The sequence below is a fragment of the Oncorhynchus mykiss genome, chromosome 12 (assembly GCF_013265735.2).
Source record: "Oncorhynchus mykiss isolate Arlee chromosome 12, USDA_OmykA_1.1, whole genome shotgun sequence".
Lineage (NCBI taxonomy): Eukaryota > Metazoa > Chordata > Actinopteri > Salmoniformes > Salmonidae > Oncorhynchus > Oncorhynchus mykiss.
Window position 1 is genome coordinate 12,863,013 of NC_048576.1, and position 17,933 is coordinate 12,880,945.

Sequence of the window (17,933 nt, forward strand, 5' to 3'; positions counted from 1 at the left end):
CTGCAGTCTCTATGGCTGTGGTCTCTATGGCTGTGGTCTCTATGGCTGTAGTCCTCTATGTCTGTAGTCTCTATGGCTGCGGTCTCTATGTCTGTAGTCTCTATGGCTGTAGTCTCTATGGCTGTGTCCTCTATGGCTGTGTCCTCTATGGATGTGTCCTCTATGGCTGTAGTCCTCTATGGCTGTGTCCTCTATGTCTGTAGTCTCTATGGCTGTAGTCTCTATGGCTGCAGTCTCTATGGCTGCAGTCTCTATGGCTGTGGTCTCTATGGCTGTGGTCTCTATGGCTGTGGTCTCTATGGCTGTAGTCTCTATGGCTGCAGTCTCTATGGCTGCAGTCTCTATGGCTGTAGTCTCTATGGCTGTGTCCTCTATGGCTGTAGTCTCTATGGCTGTAGTCTCTATGGCTGCAGTCTCTATGGCTGTAGTCTCTATGGCTGTAGTCTCTATGGCTGTGTCCTCTATGGCTGTGTCCTCTATGGCTGTGTCCTCTATGGATGTGTCCTCTATGGCTGTTGTCTCTATGGCTGTTGTCTCTATGGCTGTTGTCTCTATGGCTGCGGTCTCTATGGCTGCGGTCTCTATGGCTGCGGTCTCTATGGCTGTTGTCTCTATGGCTGTTGTCTCTATGGCTGTTGTCTCTATGGCTGCGGTCTCTATGGCTGCGGTCTCTATGGCTGCGGTCTCTATGGCTGTGTCCTCTATGGCTGTATTCTCTATGGCTGTGTCCTCTATGGCTGTGTCCTCTATGGCTGTAGTCTTTATGGCTGTATCCTCTATGGCTGTGTCCTCTATGTCTGTGTCCTCTATGGCTGTAGTCCTCTATGTCTGTAGTCTCTATGGCTGTAGTCCTCTATGGATGTGGTCACTATGGCTGTAGTCTCTATGGCTGTAGTCTCTATGGCTGTAGTCTCTATGGCTGTAGTCTCTATGGCTGTAGTCTCTATGGCTGTAGTCCTCTATGGCTGTGGTCACTATGGCTGTAGTCTCTATGGCTGTAGTCTCTATGGCTGTAGTCTCTATGGCTGTAGTCTCTATGGCTGTAGTCCTCTATGGCTGTGGTCACTATGGCTGTAGTCTTTATGGCTGTAGTCTCTATGGCTGTAGTCTCTATGGCTGTAGTCTCTATGGCTGTGTCCCCTATGGCTGTGTCCTCTATGGCTGTTGTCTCTATGGCTGTTGTCTCTATGGCTGTTGTCTCTATGGCTGTTGTCTCTATGGCTGCAGTCTCTATGGCTGTGTCCTCTATGGCTGTTGTCCTCTATGGCTGTAGTCCTCTATGGCTGTTGTCTCTATGGCTGTGGTCTCTATGGCTGTGTCCTCTATGGCTGTGTCTTCTATGGCTGCGGTCTCTATGGCTGTGTCCTCTATGGCTGCGGTCTCTATGGCTGTAGTCCTCTATGGCTGTAGTCCTCTATGGCTGTTGTCTCTATGGCTGTAGTCCTCTATGGCTGTGTCCTCTATGGCTGTGTCCTCTATGGCTGTGTCCTCTATGGCTGTAGTCCTCTATGGCTGTTGTCTCTATGGCTGTAGTCCTCTATGGCTGTGTCCTCTATGGCTGCGGTCTCTATGGCTGCAGTCTCTATGGCTGTGTCCTCTATGGCTGTGTCCTCTATGGCTGTGTCCTCTATGGCTGTGTCCTCTATGGCTGTAGTCTCTATGGCTGTAGTCTTTATGGCTGTAGTCTCTATGGCTGTAGTCTCTATGGCTGTAGTCTCTATGGCTGTAGTCTCTATGGCTGTAGTCTCTATGGCTGTGTCCTCTATGGCTGTGTCCTCTATGGCTGTAGTCTCTGGCTGTGTCCTCTATGGCTGTGGTCTCTATGGCTGCAGTCTCTATGGCTGTAGTCTCTATGGCTGTGTCCTCTATGGCTGTAGTCCTCTATGGCTGTAGTCCTCTATGGCTGTAGTCCTCTATGGCTGTTGTCTCTATGGCTGTGGTCCCTATGGCTGTGGTCTCTATGGCTGTAGTCTCTATGGCTGTGGTCTCTATGGCTGTAGTCTCTATGGCTGCGGTCTCTATGGCTGCGGTCTCTATGGCTGCGGTCTCTATGGCTGTGTCCTATATGGCTGCGGTCTCTATGGCTACGGTCTCTATGGCTGCGTCCTCTATGGCTGCGGTCTCTATGGCTGCGATCTCTATGGCTGCGGTCTCTATGGCTGCGGTCTCTATGGCTGCGGTCTCTATGGCTACCGTCTCTATGGCTGCGGTCTCTATGGCTGCGTCCTCTATGGCTGCGGTCTCTATGGCTGCGGTCTCTATGGCTGCGTCCTCTATGGCACATTATTCCCTATATAATGCACAACCTATGGTCCCTGGTCAGAAGTAGTGTACTGCGTAGGGTTGGGTGCTATTTGGGAAACACACATCCTATGTGAACAGGAGGTGGACAGAGGAGCAGGAGAGTGGTGAGGAGTGTTACTGGCGTCTGATGCTTTTAATAGACTAACCAACCGACCTACGTGTCAACCACAGCGTGGGCTAGGAACCACAGGTACTGCAGATGGCAAATGAAAAGGTACCTGAATAAAATTACAATTTACAAACAAATGTTAACACACTGTGGTCACAAGTAGTGGGTTAATATGTATTAGAGGATAATTTAAGAGCAGTTATTGAGTGTAAAAAGTGACAGACTGTTCTAGACTAGTATATATGCCTCTGTGTGAAGTATGATTTTGTTCATGACTAGTATACATGCCTCTATGTGAAGTATGATTTTGTTCTAGACTAGTATACATGCCTCTGTGTGAAGTATGATTTTGTTCATGACTAGTATACATGCCTCTGTGAAGTATGATTTTGTTCTAGACTAGTATACATGCTTCTGTGTGAAGTATGATTTTGTTCTAGACTAGTATACATGCCTCTGTGTGAAGTATGATTTTGTTCTAGACTAGTATACATGCCTCTGTGTGAAGTATGATTTTGTTCATGACTAGTATACATGCCTCTATGTGAAGTATGATTTTGTTCTAGACTAGTATACATGCTTCTGTGTGAAGTATGATTTTGTTCTAGACTAGTATACATGCCTCTGTGTGAAGTATGATTTTGTTCTAGACTAGTATACATGCCTCTGTGTGAAGTATGATTTTGTTCTAGACTAGTATACATGCCTCTGTGTGAAGTATGATTTTGTTCTAGACTAGTATACATGCCTCTGTGTGAAGTATGATTTTGTTCTAGACTAGTATACATGCCTCTGTGTGAAGTATGATTTTGTTCTAGACTAGTATACATGCCTCTGTGTGAAGTATGATTTTGTTCTAGACTAGTATACATGCCTCTGTGTGAAGTATGATTTTGTTCTAGACTAGTATACATGCCTCTGTGTGAAGTATGATTTTGTTCTAGACTAGTATACATGCCTCTGTGTGAAGTATGATTTTGTAAAAGAGAAAGGGGAAAGGGTTTGCATGCAAATTATGTTTTTGTAAAAGAGAAAGTACATGAATGCAAAGTATTTTTTTTAAAGTGTGTGTGCGCTCATTTGTGTGAGTGCGCTCGTCCGTGTGTGTGTGTGTGTGTGAGTGCGCTTGTCCGTGTGTGTAGGCCTGTGTGTGTGAGTGCGCTCGTCCGTGTGTGTGCCCTCGTCCGTGTGGGTGTGTGTGTGCGCTCGTCCGTGTGTGTGCGCTCGTCCGTCCGTCCGTGTGTGTGTGTGTGTGTGCACTCGTCCGTGTGTGTAGGCCTGTGTGTGTGTGCGCGCGCGCTTGTCCGTGTGTGTAGGCCTGTGTGTGTGTGTGTAGCCTACTGTGTAATAAAAGTGCAATTATTGCGTGTCAAATGTTTTTGTAAAAGAGAAAGGACACAGTGTGCACTGTGCCTGTGTGTGGGTGTGTGTAGACTACTGTGTATATATCTTAGGTATGCTGTTCCACAGGAGAAACCAGACCAGACAGACCAGAGTGCTATGCTGCATGCCTGAAGTGGGGCCTGAAGAGTCACACCCCGCTGTGAAACGGTTCCTGTAACTACTCCTGCAACTGTAGTATTTGTCTACACTCGAATGTCCCTCAGAAGCCTGTTTAAAGAGCCTCTCTGTCTCCTCCTGTCTATTCTGTGTGTGTGTGTGTGAGTGAGGAGGGGGTTGGAGTCATTTTTATGGGTTGTTTATTTCATTATATTATATAGTGTAATATCTGATGTAATATGAACCTTGAAAAGTGGTGCTTGTGTGGGAGCGTAATAGGTTTCCTTATACATAAAAAGCGTTGCTGTAGCATCCCTTTTGTCCTGGCCTCACAGCAGGCTTCTCTGTCATAGTGTCGCAGTAATATACATGGATAGTGAGACATTTTTTTTTTTATAGCGTCCCAAACGATTCGCCCCCTCACCAAGCTTCCTCCTTCACCAGGCAATGCGCTAAAGTCAAGTTACATACTATTCACTGTAGCCCTTCATATAGAGCGGCTCCTATACAGTGGGCTCAGCTGGTAACGGTATTATTACCGAGTTTGCTGTTTCCATCCGTCAATCGTCCTGCTAGGCTGAACAGGTGCGGAGAGGAAGGGGGCAATGGCAGTTTCAGCGACTCCTGGTCCTCCAATTAGGAAAAGCACACATTACCACGTGAACAAAGCCGCTGTCTGAGTGATATGGGGACATGCAGCTCGAGGAGCAGGGGAACGCACATTTAACTGGAAGTAGGCTAAAGGTACCGGGCGGGGACTGAAACCAAGCTATTACGGTAATTGATTTATCATCACACATTTATGCTGCCGTTTTGTGGATGCGGTTGGAATGGTCAGCGGTTGATTGTTGTCGCTGTGATTTTTATTAGGCTACAAGCGGGCATAGTGAATTCCGAGCCAAAGAACGAACATCGCTAGCACAGGCATTGTAGGCTATTTGCTATGCTCCTCAATCAAGCGTCATAAAGTATTGATAGTTAACACAGCCTCGTAATCACACCTCTGAAACCTCTCCGAAACATTGAATTCAAGTATGCTAATTGAACTTGATCCTATCATTTAATTTGACGCCCCTGCTATTGTGAGAATAGTCTATTTGTTGGTGCAGCGAGGCAGGCTGCTATAACCTACTTACATTATTTATTAGACTGTGTGGCTGGAAGAAATCAATGCTCATTTTGAATGGAGACACAAATAGCCTGAAATTAGACATTTCTTGCACAAAATAAACTTTTTATTTATCAAAAAAGAATGTTCCCATACAAATGCCACAGGGCAGTAATTGAAGTCCCCTTATTAAGTTTGTCTTAATCAATATCCTATGTGTTAATGTGAATAGTGCAGCTCTTACTACACATTTACCAAGTAAATGCATAGACATGTTATTTCAAGTAGTTTATATGGCTGTGATATAGTTCAGCTTGATGTTTTGATCTCCGTGCACCATGTCACTGTCTACCCATCCTGTCAGTATACCCAGTGCTGGCGCTCTCAGCGCTCATAATCAACTGATCTTGTCCACGCATGCGCAGTTACCATTCATCTTTGAATTTCGTGCAAGAAAGAAACGAGCTGGTGTCAAACGTGCGAGCTCTGTCGCTGAACCTCGGCACTTGGTTTTTGGTCCTACCAGCGATCAGAACGGTGCCTGTTATCAACCAACGTCTGTTTGGATATCTTTTTCCACTTCAGTAACACTTCAACCGTAAGTAGTCAGCATATATTTGACATCGAACCCGTTTTGTTCGGGGATAAAGTAGTCATTCAGCTTGCGGCTGTTGTGGGCTCCGGTCTGTAGCAAGCTCGAACTCTCGACGGAGTGGCGTGCAGGGTCACCGGGACCTGTGTCGGTGTATCTGTTGTAGCTAGCTAACTTTGTAACAACTGTGTAATTGTTCTAGACAACTAAGGAAAATATACTGTTTTGTGTTTTGTTGCTAATTTAATCAACTCTAATGGTAAATGTAAATAACGAACAAATAACTTTTTTGACTATCAAGCAAACTAGCCAAAGCAAATGATATACTCACTCGCTATACGTCGATGTTTTCACCACCTGTGCTGTTTGGACGAGTATTTCTATAGGACCGACTAATCCATTTGTCACCTTTTTGACACTAGTAACTATTCATATACATGTGAATATTTGTTTGCTCACAAAAGCAGCCATCAATAGACGGTGTTATAACATCACCTACTGGAGCAGGTGTCAGTACTTCCGCAGTGAATAGGCTATTAAGAGGAGTGTTTAGGCTAGTAGCTAGTACTACTATGGCTAAATCATATCAACGCTAAACTGTCAGCATTTACTTCATAATATATAACGATTTTAAATGAATTGTTATCAAAATTAGTACTAGAAATTGTTCAAATGAATGCATTGTGTTTGTGGCGTGTCTTGGAAATGTATTTGAAATGTTTTACTTCTGGTTTTTCTGTTTTGACTGTGCTCTGCGCTCTTTCTGATGTCTGTAAGCAATACTCGAGTAAACAAATCGAGGTCTAAAGTAAACAAACTAGTATGTTGCTTTATTGTCATGGTTTCACAGTTTCATTGCCATGTTCTCTGTGAAACTCCAACATGAGTGTCTGGGAACAAAGAGAAAAACACTGGGGCTTATTTCCTCATTGAGGTTTGTGTCCCTCTCATCTCTTCCTCATTGCTGTGTGTGTGTGTGTGTGTGTGTGTGTGTGTGTGTGTGTGTGTGCAAGCGAGTGTGAGTTTAGCGTTATGCTCCACATATGGCTCGAAATGGCTCTTTTTGCTGGCAGAAATAGCAAATAGTTTGTGGGCATAGATGTGTGGTGCCAAAATGTTTTTTTTTAATTGAATTTGATTGAATTTGTTATGTAAAGGTACAGAATGACAGATTTGAAATATTGGGCAATATGCTTACATGTAGCTTCTTCCAACCTACCTGCTTTTTCAAGTGTCACAAATGAGCAGGTTTTGGTGCTGGAGTGGACTCCAATGGCCATCTGAATAGAGCGAGAGATGGTGTGTTCCCATGGGGTAAAGGTTAAAGTTCAGAGCTTTGTCACTTTAGAAAGACCCTCTGTCACATTTACTGCCACTCGGATGACTCCATGGCCTTTTTGTTTTCTCCTATTGAGTGCCCCGTGGGATATGTGTATGATGCTTAGTTCATACACTGCAGAGATTTCTGGCCAAGTGGTTCTCACTTGGGGAATGTTATTTTTACGAGAGAAAATTACAGTGACCAGACACATAAAGATACTTTTATCGTGAATGCAATCAAGTTTTTATGTTATTTCTGTTGGTGAAGAGGAAGCTGTGGTCAGAAAAATGTGTGAATTCACTGCACAGTTAGAATAGAGAACACCCTGTTTTCCAGTTCACAATCACCACATAATGTAACTGTACTCCACTATGGACTCCCGTGGGCTTGATAAACGTAGTCAGAGAAAATGTCAAGACACTCATAGAATTTAGAATATACAGTGTGTAACTGTTTACCCATCCTATGAGCTCAATAAACGGCCAGCAGTTGTCATTATTAAAAGGGGAATACAGCAGCACTCCTTTCATATACAGGAGCACTCCTCTCGTATACAGCAGCACTCCTTTCATATACAGGAGCACTCCTCTCGTATACAGCAGCACTCCTTTCATATACAGGAGCACTCCTCTCATATACAGCACCACTCCTCTCGTATACAGGAGCACTCCTCTCGTATACAGGAGCACTCCTCTCGTATACAGGAGCACTCCTTTCATATACAGGAGCACTCCTCTCGTATACAGGAGCACTCCTTTCATATACAGGAGCACTCCTCTCATATACAGCACCACTCCTCTCGTATACAGGAGCACTCCTCTCGTATACAGGAGCACTCCTCTCGTATACAGGAGCACTCCTTTCATATACAGGAGCACTCCTCTCATACAGGAGCACTCCTCTCGCACTCCTCTCGTATACAGGAGCACTCCTCTCGTATACAGGAGCACTCCTCTCGTATACAGGAGCACTCCTCTCGTATACAGGAGCACTCCTCTCGTATACAGGAGCACTCCTCTCGTATACAGGGGCACTCCTCTCGTATACAGGGGCACTCCTCTCGTATACAGGGGCACTCCTCTCGTATACAGGGGCACTCCTCTCGTATACAGGGGCACTCCTCTCGTATACAGGGGCACTCCTCTCGTATACAGGGGCACTCCTCTCGTATACAGGGGCACTCCTCTCGTATACAGGGGCACTCCTCTCGTATACAGGAGCACTCCTCTCGTATACAGGAGCACTCCTCTCGTATACAGCACCATACAGTTTCAGTTGTCATTGCCGTGGATACAGAGAGGTGATTGGATGACTGTTGGTATTGGCTTATCTTCCATTAATATAATTTATGTTGACCCTGGACTAGATGTTGGAGTCAATGTGATTTATGGGACACACACACACACACACACACATTTAGACTTTAAAAGCAGTTTTTACTATGGAGAACTCAGCCTTGTGTTTGTTTGTAGGCATACTGTATGTGTTCTGTATGCAGGTTAGATGGATAGGGATCGTTTTCCTCAGTCACTCTTGATGTGACTGAGATGTATGTGGGTCTCTCTTCTCTTTCTCAATTCAATTTTCAATTTCATTTTAAGGGCTTTATGGGCATGGAAACATATGTTTACATTACCAAAGCAAGTGAAATGGATAATAAACAAAAGTGAAATTAACAGCAAACATTACACTTACAAACGTTCCAAAAGAATAAAGACATTTCAAATTGTTAAAGTACAAAAGGGATAGTAAATAAACATAAATATGGGTTGTATTTACAATGGTGTTTGTTCTTTACTGGTTGCCATTTTCTCGTGGCAACAGGTCACAAATCTTGCTGTTGTGATGGCACACTGGTATTTCATCCAAAAGATATGGGATTTTATCAAAATTGGGTTTGTGGGTCTGTGTAATCTGAGGGAAATATGTGTCTCTAATATGGTCACACATTTGTCAGGAGGTTAGAAAGTGCAGCTCAGTTTCCACCTCATTTTGTGTGCAGTGAGCACATAGCCTGTCTTCTCTTCAGAGCCAGGTCTGTCTACGGCGGCCTTTCTCAATTCTCTCTCTCCCTTCTGTCTCTCAATTCAATTCAAAAGGCTTTATTGGCATGGGAAATGTGTTTACATTGCCAAAGCAAATGGAATAGACAATAAACAAAAGGGAAATAAACAAGGGAAATAAACCATCAGTAAACATTACACTCACAAAAGTTTTAAAAGCATATAGACATTTCAAATGTTATATTATTGGCTATGTACAGTGTGCAAATAGTTGAAGTATTAAATGGGAAAATAAACAGATAAATATAGGTGTAGGATATGCACAATATATTGGTGAACATATCGGAATCGGACAATATTAGCTAAAAATGCCAACATCGGTATCGACCGATGTCTAGTTTAACGGCGATGTTAAAAACAGATGTCAAAGCTGCTGTGCTTACCTATATAATGTGACGTAATGACGCCACGTAATGACGCCACTTCAAATGTTGTGCAACACAGCATTCCTCACCTAGCCCACAATGTCTGCTGTGTGGATCGAGCAGTCAACGCGTCCAGCAGTCATTTGAAAGAGTAAGACAATTTCAGCAAGACAACTCAAAGGCGAAATCCATTAACGCCAAGATAATGGATTTCATAGCCCTTGACAATCAACAGTTCTCTGTCGTGGGTGATGTTGGCTTTCACCGACTGGTCGCGGACCGGTACACACCACCAAGTGCGCTATTTTTCAGATGTTGCCCTACCGGAGTTACACAGTAATAGCATCACTGCTATTAGCTTCACGACATACATACTATGGAACACCGTTTGGGTCTTTGTGTGTCCTAAAAGATACAGTAACACTGTCAAAGCTGTACATAAAATTCTGCAAACAAGCAAACCCCGGACATGATCGATGTGTTTACAATACCGCGTAGGTAATAAAGCATCATTTGTTCGACCACAACTTCTGGGGTAGTTAGCTTTATCTTGGTATCTAGCTAGCATCAATACAACCAGCCTGAAAACAATGACCAGTAGAAACTGCAGTCATTTTCATTATTCTTAGCAATGATTTAGGAATCCTTGTGAGTCAATATTAGCTAGATTGCCACTTGTTGTTCACCTATTGAAATTCAGTTCAAGAAAATAAATAGCTACTTAACCCTGTTGCCCAAAGCTAATGTTATAAGCAGCCAGCTAGCTTCATCTGGCTACTGCGGCTCAACCGAAGAGGGTTATGTGTTGTGACGCTAGCCACAATAAGAATTAGGCACAATAGTGGAATTTGCAGTTTTCCATCAAAATAAAAGTGCCATTGACGGTGATGCAAATTAATACAAATAGTAGAATTATTCCATACTTTTATTTTGAAGACTAACTGCAAAGTCCACAATTGTGGCTAATCCTTATTGTGGCTAGCTTCACATAGATGGTCCCGACCACCATTAATCAAATAAGAACTGTTTTATAAATGAGGGTTATTTTAGATGATAACTGTAGCTACTGAAACAGATTGTTATTTGACATATCTTTTTTGACACACAAAGACCCAGACGGCGTTCCATAGAAGTCCAGGTTGAGAATGAAGCGACTGAACAACCACACAACACAGCAAGCAAGTGGGTTTTGATGATGTTTTACTGGTAATGGGGACACGTAAATGCCAACAAAATAACTTTTTGGTCAGTGTGTGTATGTAACTTTTTTATTTAACTAGGCAAGCCCGTTAAGAACAAATTCTTATTTACAATGACGGCCCGGACAACGCTGGGCCAATTGTGCGCCGCCCTATGGGACTCCCAATCATGGCCGGATGTGATACAGCCTGGATTCGAACCAGGGACTGTAGTGACGCCGCTTGCACTGGGATGCTGTGCATTAGACCGCTGCGTCCGTGTGTGTGTGTGTGTGTGTGTTAAATATTTACTTGTACTAGAATGCTTAAAAGACTGCTAAAATGTTAAATATTGGTTATCGGTATCATGTTTTTTGTCAAGGAAAATATCGGTATCGGCCAAAAATGTCATCAGTGCATCACTAATATGTTGTATTTACAATGTTGTCTGTGCTCCACTTGCTGCCCTTTTCTCATCGGCCCACAAATTTAGCTGCTGTGCTTGCAGATCTGTGGCAATTAACTCTAATGTGGTCATACATTGGATAAACTTCTCTGTCTCGCTCGCTCGCTCTCTCTCTCCCTTCTGTCACTCTCTCTACTCTCTCCTACCTTCACTCTCTTCTCGCTCTCTCCCTTCTCTCTCTTTCTCTCTCTTCTCCTTCTCCCTACTCTCTCACCCATCTCTCTCTCTCTGCGTCTCTCTCCCTCTTTCTCTGCATCTCTTTCTCTCTCTCCCTAGTATCTCTCTCCCTACTATTTCTCTCTCTCTATCTCTCTCCTTTCTCTCTCCCTCTCTTCTCTCACCCCCCCCTCTCTTCTCTTTCTCCCTTTTCCTTCCCTCTCTCTCTGCATCTCTCACACTTGCTCCGTGTCTTCTCCTTCCTACTGATTGGATCTATTCCTGCATTCCATGCAGAGGTGATGAGAAATGTGAACGGTGGGAGTGAATATGAGCTTTTTCCCCTCTGTCAGTCTCCAGGCCATGGCAGTTAAGGTCTGTCTGCTTCTTCTTTCTCTCCTGAGGTTGGTCAGCAGAAACGGTCTGAAACTGAAAAGCATCGTAGCCATTGTTCTCTGGCCAGTCGGGAAGATCAAATGTTATATTGTTTGTTGTATTTTTTTTGCATGACACAAACATTTTTTATTCTCTTGTGTATGGATGCAGTCAGATGGAGAAGAGTGAAGTGAAGGCTGGAGAATAGGTGTGTCTGTTTGTGAGGTTAAGAGAGAGAGCATCACTGAGTCAGCAGGTTTTAGCCAGGCTGGCCCTTTTTATTGCTAAGAGCAGGAAGATTCTAAACAGCTCTTTTAAGAGCTGAAGGCCAGGTCAGTATCCTCCCTGAGGCTGTGTGTGTGCGCTTGTGTGTCAGGGTTTCCGTTAGGAAAATGTGGCGCCAGACATTTGACCAGCAGCATTTTAATTTACAGGACCCCGTTAACCGGTAATTGCCGGCTTCCCCCCCCCCCCCCCCCCCCCCAAAAGAATCCAATAAGTAAAAAGAACAAAAAAAGTCCTATTGTGAAATAATGCATTTTAGCCTTTTCTTTGATGGAAATACCAGTCGGTGTATTTGACTGGTCGTGCTTATTGGTCTAAAGGTTCATTTGCATAATTCAGTGTTCCGAGTTCCCATCGAACGACAACTGAAAACAGGCTTCATCAGCACGTCACACACCACTTTGCAATGAACTGGAGGCCGTATTCATTTTGAAAAACATAAACGTAATTGTTTTAAACCTAAACTTTTTAATACATAAATACATAAAGTAGCCTATTATATCTCCTCTCCTAAATTTCAAACTGATATTTTCATCTCTGTCACATGAACCAGCTCACATGTTCAGTGTCCTTTAGACAAGTGTTTTCCCGCAAATTGCATTACGGAACGAACATTTGCGCGTAGCCTACTGCCTTGTGCGCATTGCTGCGCTTATAATGTGACGATATCATAGTTTAGCTCTTTCTTCTTTAATGTTTTTTTCTCTTACACCGCACACGCGAGCTGGTTCATGTGACAGATGGAAATATCAATTTGAAATTTAGAAAGATGAGAGATCTAAAGATGCAACAACTAGCATGGGTTGCTAATATGACTAGGATTGTCAACAACTAGCATGGGTTGCTAATATGACTAGGATTGTCAACAACTAGCATGGGTTGCTAATATGACTAGGATTGTCAACAACTAGCATGGGTTGCTAATATGACTAGGATTGTCAACAACTAGCATGGGTTGCTAATATGACTAGGATTGTCAACAACTAGCATGGGTTGCTAATATGACTAGGATTGTCAACAACTAGCATGGGTTGCTAATATGACTAGGATTGTCAACAACTAGCATGGGTTGCTAATATGACTAGGATTGTGCCTTTGGCTACTGGACAATGAAATAAAGTTGATTTGAAAACCAATACATATGGAAGTCTTTATGAAATCATTTCCGCCACATTTATAGAAATGGATTTAGGCTAGGCTGCTTTGATGGAAGGTAAGTCAAATGTTCAGGTTTCACAGAATTAAATTAAATCAAATGTTATTGGTCACATTTTTAGCAGATGTTATGGCTGGTGTAGTGAAATGCTTGTCTTCCTAGCTCCAACAGTGCAGTAGTATCTAACAATTCACATCAATACACACAAGTTAAGAAATATATCAATATTAGATCGAGCAATGTCGGATTGGCATTGACTAAAATACAGTAGAATAGAATACAGTATATACATATGAGATGAGCAAAGCAAAAATATGTAAACATTATTAAAGTGACTAGTGTTCCATTATTAAAGTGGCCAGTGATTCCATGTCAATGTATATAAGGCAGCTGCCTCTAAGGTGCAGGGTTGAGTAACTGGGTGGTAGCTGGCTAGTCATGGCTATTTAACAGTCTGATGGCCTTGAGATAGAAGCGGTTTTTCAGTCTCTAGGTGTGCCCCCGGTGATGCGTTGGGCAGACTGCACCACCCTCTGGAGAGCCCTGCGGTTGCCGGGGGTGCAGTTGCCATACCAGACAGTGATACAGCCCGTCAGTGATACAGCCCGTCTGTAAAAGTTAGTGAGGGTCTTACATGCTGACCAGAACGGACACGTGCGTGTGTTGCAAAATACATTTTATTGTTATTCAGTTATTGCACTCACACTGCTGGCGCGCGTCAACGAGCGTCTGCGCTGCAAGTCCTGCCTCTCCCATCTCCTCATTGGTTTATAGAAGCAGGTACCCACGTGCCATCTCCTCATTGGTTATACCTACGTGGGTGATTGAAAGACTTAACTGTTTTGCCGGTCGCCGTGGTAATACTATGAAAGTTTAGATGCCAATCACCATATCATTTCAAAGATGAAAAAGCCTGGAAGGAGGAGAGATGACTAGAAACGATTCGGTTGACCGTTTTATGTGTGGATTAATTGTCGGAGTAGAGGACCTTGTGCATTTCAGGTAAAATAACAACTCAATGTTTATATCCCAGGACAAATTAGCTAGCAACAGCAAGCTAGCTAAATAGGACAAATTAGCAAGCATGTGCAAGCTAGCTAGCTACATTGCCATACATGCTTAATGCTTTTCAACCTGCTCCCAAATTAATGTAGTTGGTTCAGAGTTTGTTTTGATATTTTAACCTGCGTGTCGTGTTTGGTGTGGGGGGACAAAATACATTTGTGCACGATGGAGCACGTGCGCAGACTGTTTAGGTTCCGTGTTAGGGACAGAGCCAAATTTCTTTAGCCTCCTGAGGTTGAAGAGGTGCTGTTGCGCCTTCTTCACCACACTGTCTGTGTGGGTGGACCATTTCAGATTGTCAGTGATGTGTGCGCCGAGGAACTAATCTTTCGCCTTCTCCACTGCAGTCCTGTCGATGTGGATAGGGGCGTGCTCCCTCTGCTGTTTCCTGAAGTCCACCATCATCTCATTAGTTTTGTTGACATTGAGGGAGAGATTATTTTCCTTTGCACCACTCCACCAGGACCCTCGGCTCCTCTCTGTAGGCTGTTTTGTTGGTCATCAAGCCTACTACTGTTGTGTCGTCTGCAAACTTGATGATTGAGCTGGAGGCGTGCGTGGCCACGCAGTCATGGAGCACAGGAGGGGGCTGAGCACACATCCTTGTGGGGGCCCCTGTGTTGAGGATCAGCAAAGTGGAGGTGTTGTTTCCTACCTTCACCATTTGGGAGCAGACCTGGGGGCAGTATACATCAACCATATACTGGTATCAATGAATGGGCAAAACAGTTTTATTGTAAAGGGTCGATGTGCAGCAGGTGGGACGGAGTCAGGCGCAGAACACCGAGGATGAGTAATAACGGACTTTTACTCAAGACGACGACAAAATAAATTCCACGCAGGGAAAACAATCCAGCTCACGAAATAGTATCGACTGCTAAACACAGAACAAACACGTACACAATGTGGGAACCAGAGGGTTAAATGGGGAATAAATGGTAATGTAATGGAAACCAGGTGTGTACAATAAAGACAAAACAAATGGACAATGAAACGTAGATCGGTGACGGCTAGAAGACCGGTGACGTCGAACGCCGCCCGAACAAGGAGAGGCACCAACTTCAGCGGAAGTTGTGACATTTATTTTGAAATGGGATTTTTTTCTTCTCCCGGACAATTTTATTTATATGCTTTTCCATCAGTCGGCAATTACTGGGTAGAAGAAACCCTGGTGTGTGTTTGTGCGCACGTGCCTGAAGAATCTCTGAAGAATCTCCCGCACAGCACCGACGCGAATTCTGCTTTCTGCACATTTCCATATTCTGTTTATTGGACAGTTGGTAGCCAGCAGGGTTTGGGCCAATTCTAGGGTATTTTACTAAACCTCCAGTGGTCCAGCCAACTGGATTTAGAGAAATATTAAATTCATATGTGCTGTTGGGATCTGCGTAAATCAATAAAACCCTTTACATTAATAAGTAGGTAAGGACATGGTAACAGACATCAGCTGTTACCATAGCACTAACACACGTTTGCATACTGTGTGTTTGTGTGTGTGTTTGTGTATGTGTTTTGCCCATGCATGCCTATGTCTGTGTGTGTGTGTGAGGCCAGTGGAAACAAAGCTTCTGTTCTGTGATGCTGTAAATGGGTTGTATAATAGTGGGAGAAGCTGACAGTAGTGAGCAGAGTGCTGAGCAGAGCCACGCAGTAAGGCAGCGGAAACGGAGTTGCCAGCAGTATACCACCCTGCCAACAGCATACCACCCTGCAACCCACTGCTGGCTTGCCTCTGAAGCTAAGCAGGGTTGGTCCCTGGATGGTAGACCAGATGCTGCTGGAAGTTGTGTTGGAGAGCCAGTAGGAGGCACTCTTTCCTTTGGTCTAAAAAAATATCCCAATGCCCCAGGGCAGTGAATGGGGACATTGCCCTGGGTAGGGTGCTGTCTTTCAGATGGGATGTTAAACGGGTGTCCTGACTCTCTGTGGTCACTAAAAGATCCCATGGCACTTATCGTAAGAGTAGGGGTTTTAACCCCGGAGTCCTGACTAAATTCCAAATCTGGCCCTCAAACCATCACGGTCATCTAATCATCCCCAGCTTCCAATTGGCTCATTCATCCCCCTGTAACTATTCCCCAGGTCATTGCTGTAAATGAGAACGTGTTCTCAGTCAACTTACCTGGTTAAATAAACAAAAAATATATAGATATGTTCTTCCCAAATGGCTCCCGATATAGTGCACTACTTTTGACATGGACCTGGGCAAGTGTAGTGCACTATGTGTCGAATAGGTTGCCATTTGGGACACAGGTACAGAGATATGCTACAGCAGTCAGAAACTGGAGCTTAACCAGGCAGAGTGAGGCATGGATAGGAATGGCCATATAAGGCATCCTGTACAAGGTAGAGTGGAGAAGATGGACCATGGGAGGTCATAACACATGTACTGGCGTGTACACACGCACGCGCACGCGCATGCACACGCGCATGCACACACACGCACACATGGAAACAAAGCAAACACTGCTATCTGTCTCTGTAGCTTACTAAACGTGACCAATTAAAAGTGTTATCCTTGAATGAAAGTTAATAAAGTGTTTTAGAAAAGTCACTGAGTGACTCAATTTGTAGCATTATTAGAATGAGTCGGATGTAAACCAATTTCTGCACAAAATTTGAAAGAAGTAGGCTTTTTGTGCGTATGGAAAATTACTGGGATCTTTTATTTCAGCTCATGAAACATGGGAGCAACACTTTACATGTTGCATTTATTTTTTTTGTTCAGTATAGTATAAATCAGAGTAGTTTAACATGCTAAGTAGATGCAAAGTATCAAAGTAGTAAGTAGTTGAAATGTTGCTAATATGCTGAAGTTGTCCACGATGAGATTCGAATTCGCAACCTTTGGGTTGGTAGACATAACATATCATAGTAATTTGAGGGTTCCGTATTTACATTTACTATGTTATGTCTAGTCTGAGACCAGGCTGGGATGATAAACACCTGCAGTGCATTCGGAAAGTATTCAGACCTCTTCACTTTTTCCACATTTTGATACATTACAGCCTTATTCTAAAACGGATTAAATAGTTTTTTCCCCTCATGAATCTACACATAATACCCCATAATCATAAGGCAAAAACAGGTATTTAGCAGTGTGTGTGTATGTATGTATGTATGTATGTATGTATGTATGTATATGAAATTAAATATTACATTTACATAAGTATTCAGACCCTTTACTAAGTACTTTGTTGAAGCACCTTTGGCAGCTTTTACAGCATCTAGTCTTCTTGGGTATGACTCTACAAGCTTGGCACACCTGTATTTGAGGAGTTTATCCCATTTTTCCCTGCAGATCCTCTCAAGCTCTGTCAGGCTGGATAGGGAGTGTTGCTGCACAGCTATTTTCAGGTCTCTCCAGAGACGTTTGATCGGGTTCAAGTCCGGCCTCTGGCTGGGTCACTCAAGGGCATCGAGAGACTTGTCCTGAAGACACTCCTTTGTTGTCTTGGCTGTGTGTTTAGGGTGGTTGTCCTGTTGGAAGGTGAACCTTTGCCCCAGTCTGAGGTCCTGAGCGCTCTGGAGCAGATTTTAATTTCTGTACTTTGTTCCGTTCATCTTTCCCTTGATCCTGACTTGTCTCCCAGTCCCTGTTGCTGAAAAACATTCCCACATCATGATGCTGCCACCACCATCCTTCACCGTAGAGGTGGTATTGGCCAGGTGATGAGTGGTACCTGGTTTCCTCCAGACGTGACGCTTGGCATTCAGGGCAAAGAGTTAAATATTGGTTTCATCATACCAGAGAATCTTGTTTCTAATGGTCTGAGAGTCCTTTAGGTGCCTTTTGGCAAATTTCAAGCGGGCTGTCATGTGCCTTTTACTGAGGAGTGGCTTCCATCTGGCCACTCTACCATGAAGGCCTGATTGGTGGACTGCTGTAG

At 43.8% G+C, this 17,933-nt stretch overlaps 1 protein-coding gene across 6 annotated transcripts in view; it reads left to right on the forward strand.

Moving 5' to 3' along the window:
* Positions 1-4,376: 4,376 nt before the first annotated feature.
* LOC110536984 (spermatid perinuclear RNA-binding protein) overlaps positions 4,377-17,933 on the forward strand; it is a 192,497-nt gene continuing 178,940 nt past the window's right edge. For 4 of the 6 annotated variants that reach the window (XM_036936945.1, XM_036936948.1, XM_036936950.1 and 1 more), the window contains exon 1: positions 5,460-5,619. The gene's annotated coding sequence lies outside the window, so the exon portion shown is untranslated. Of the gene's footprint in view, positions 4,691-5,459; positions 5,620-17,933 lie in introns of those variants that run through there. The other 2 variants (XM_036936946.1, XM_036936952.1) reach the window with 2 other exon arrangements.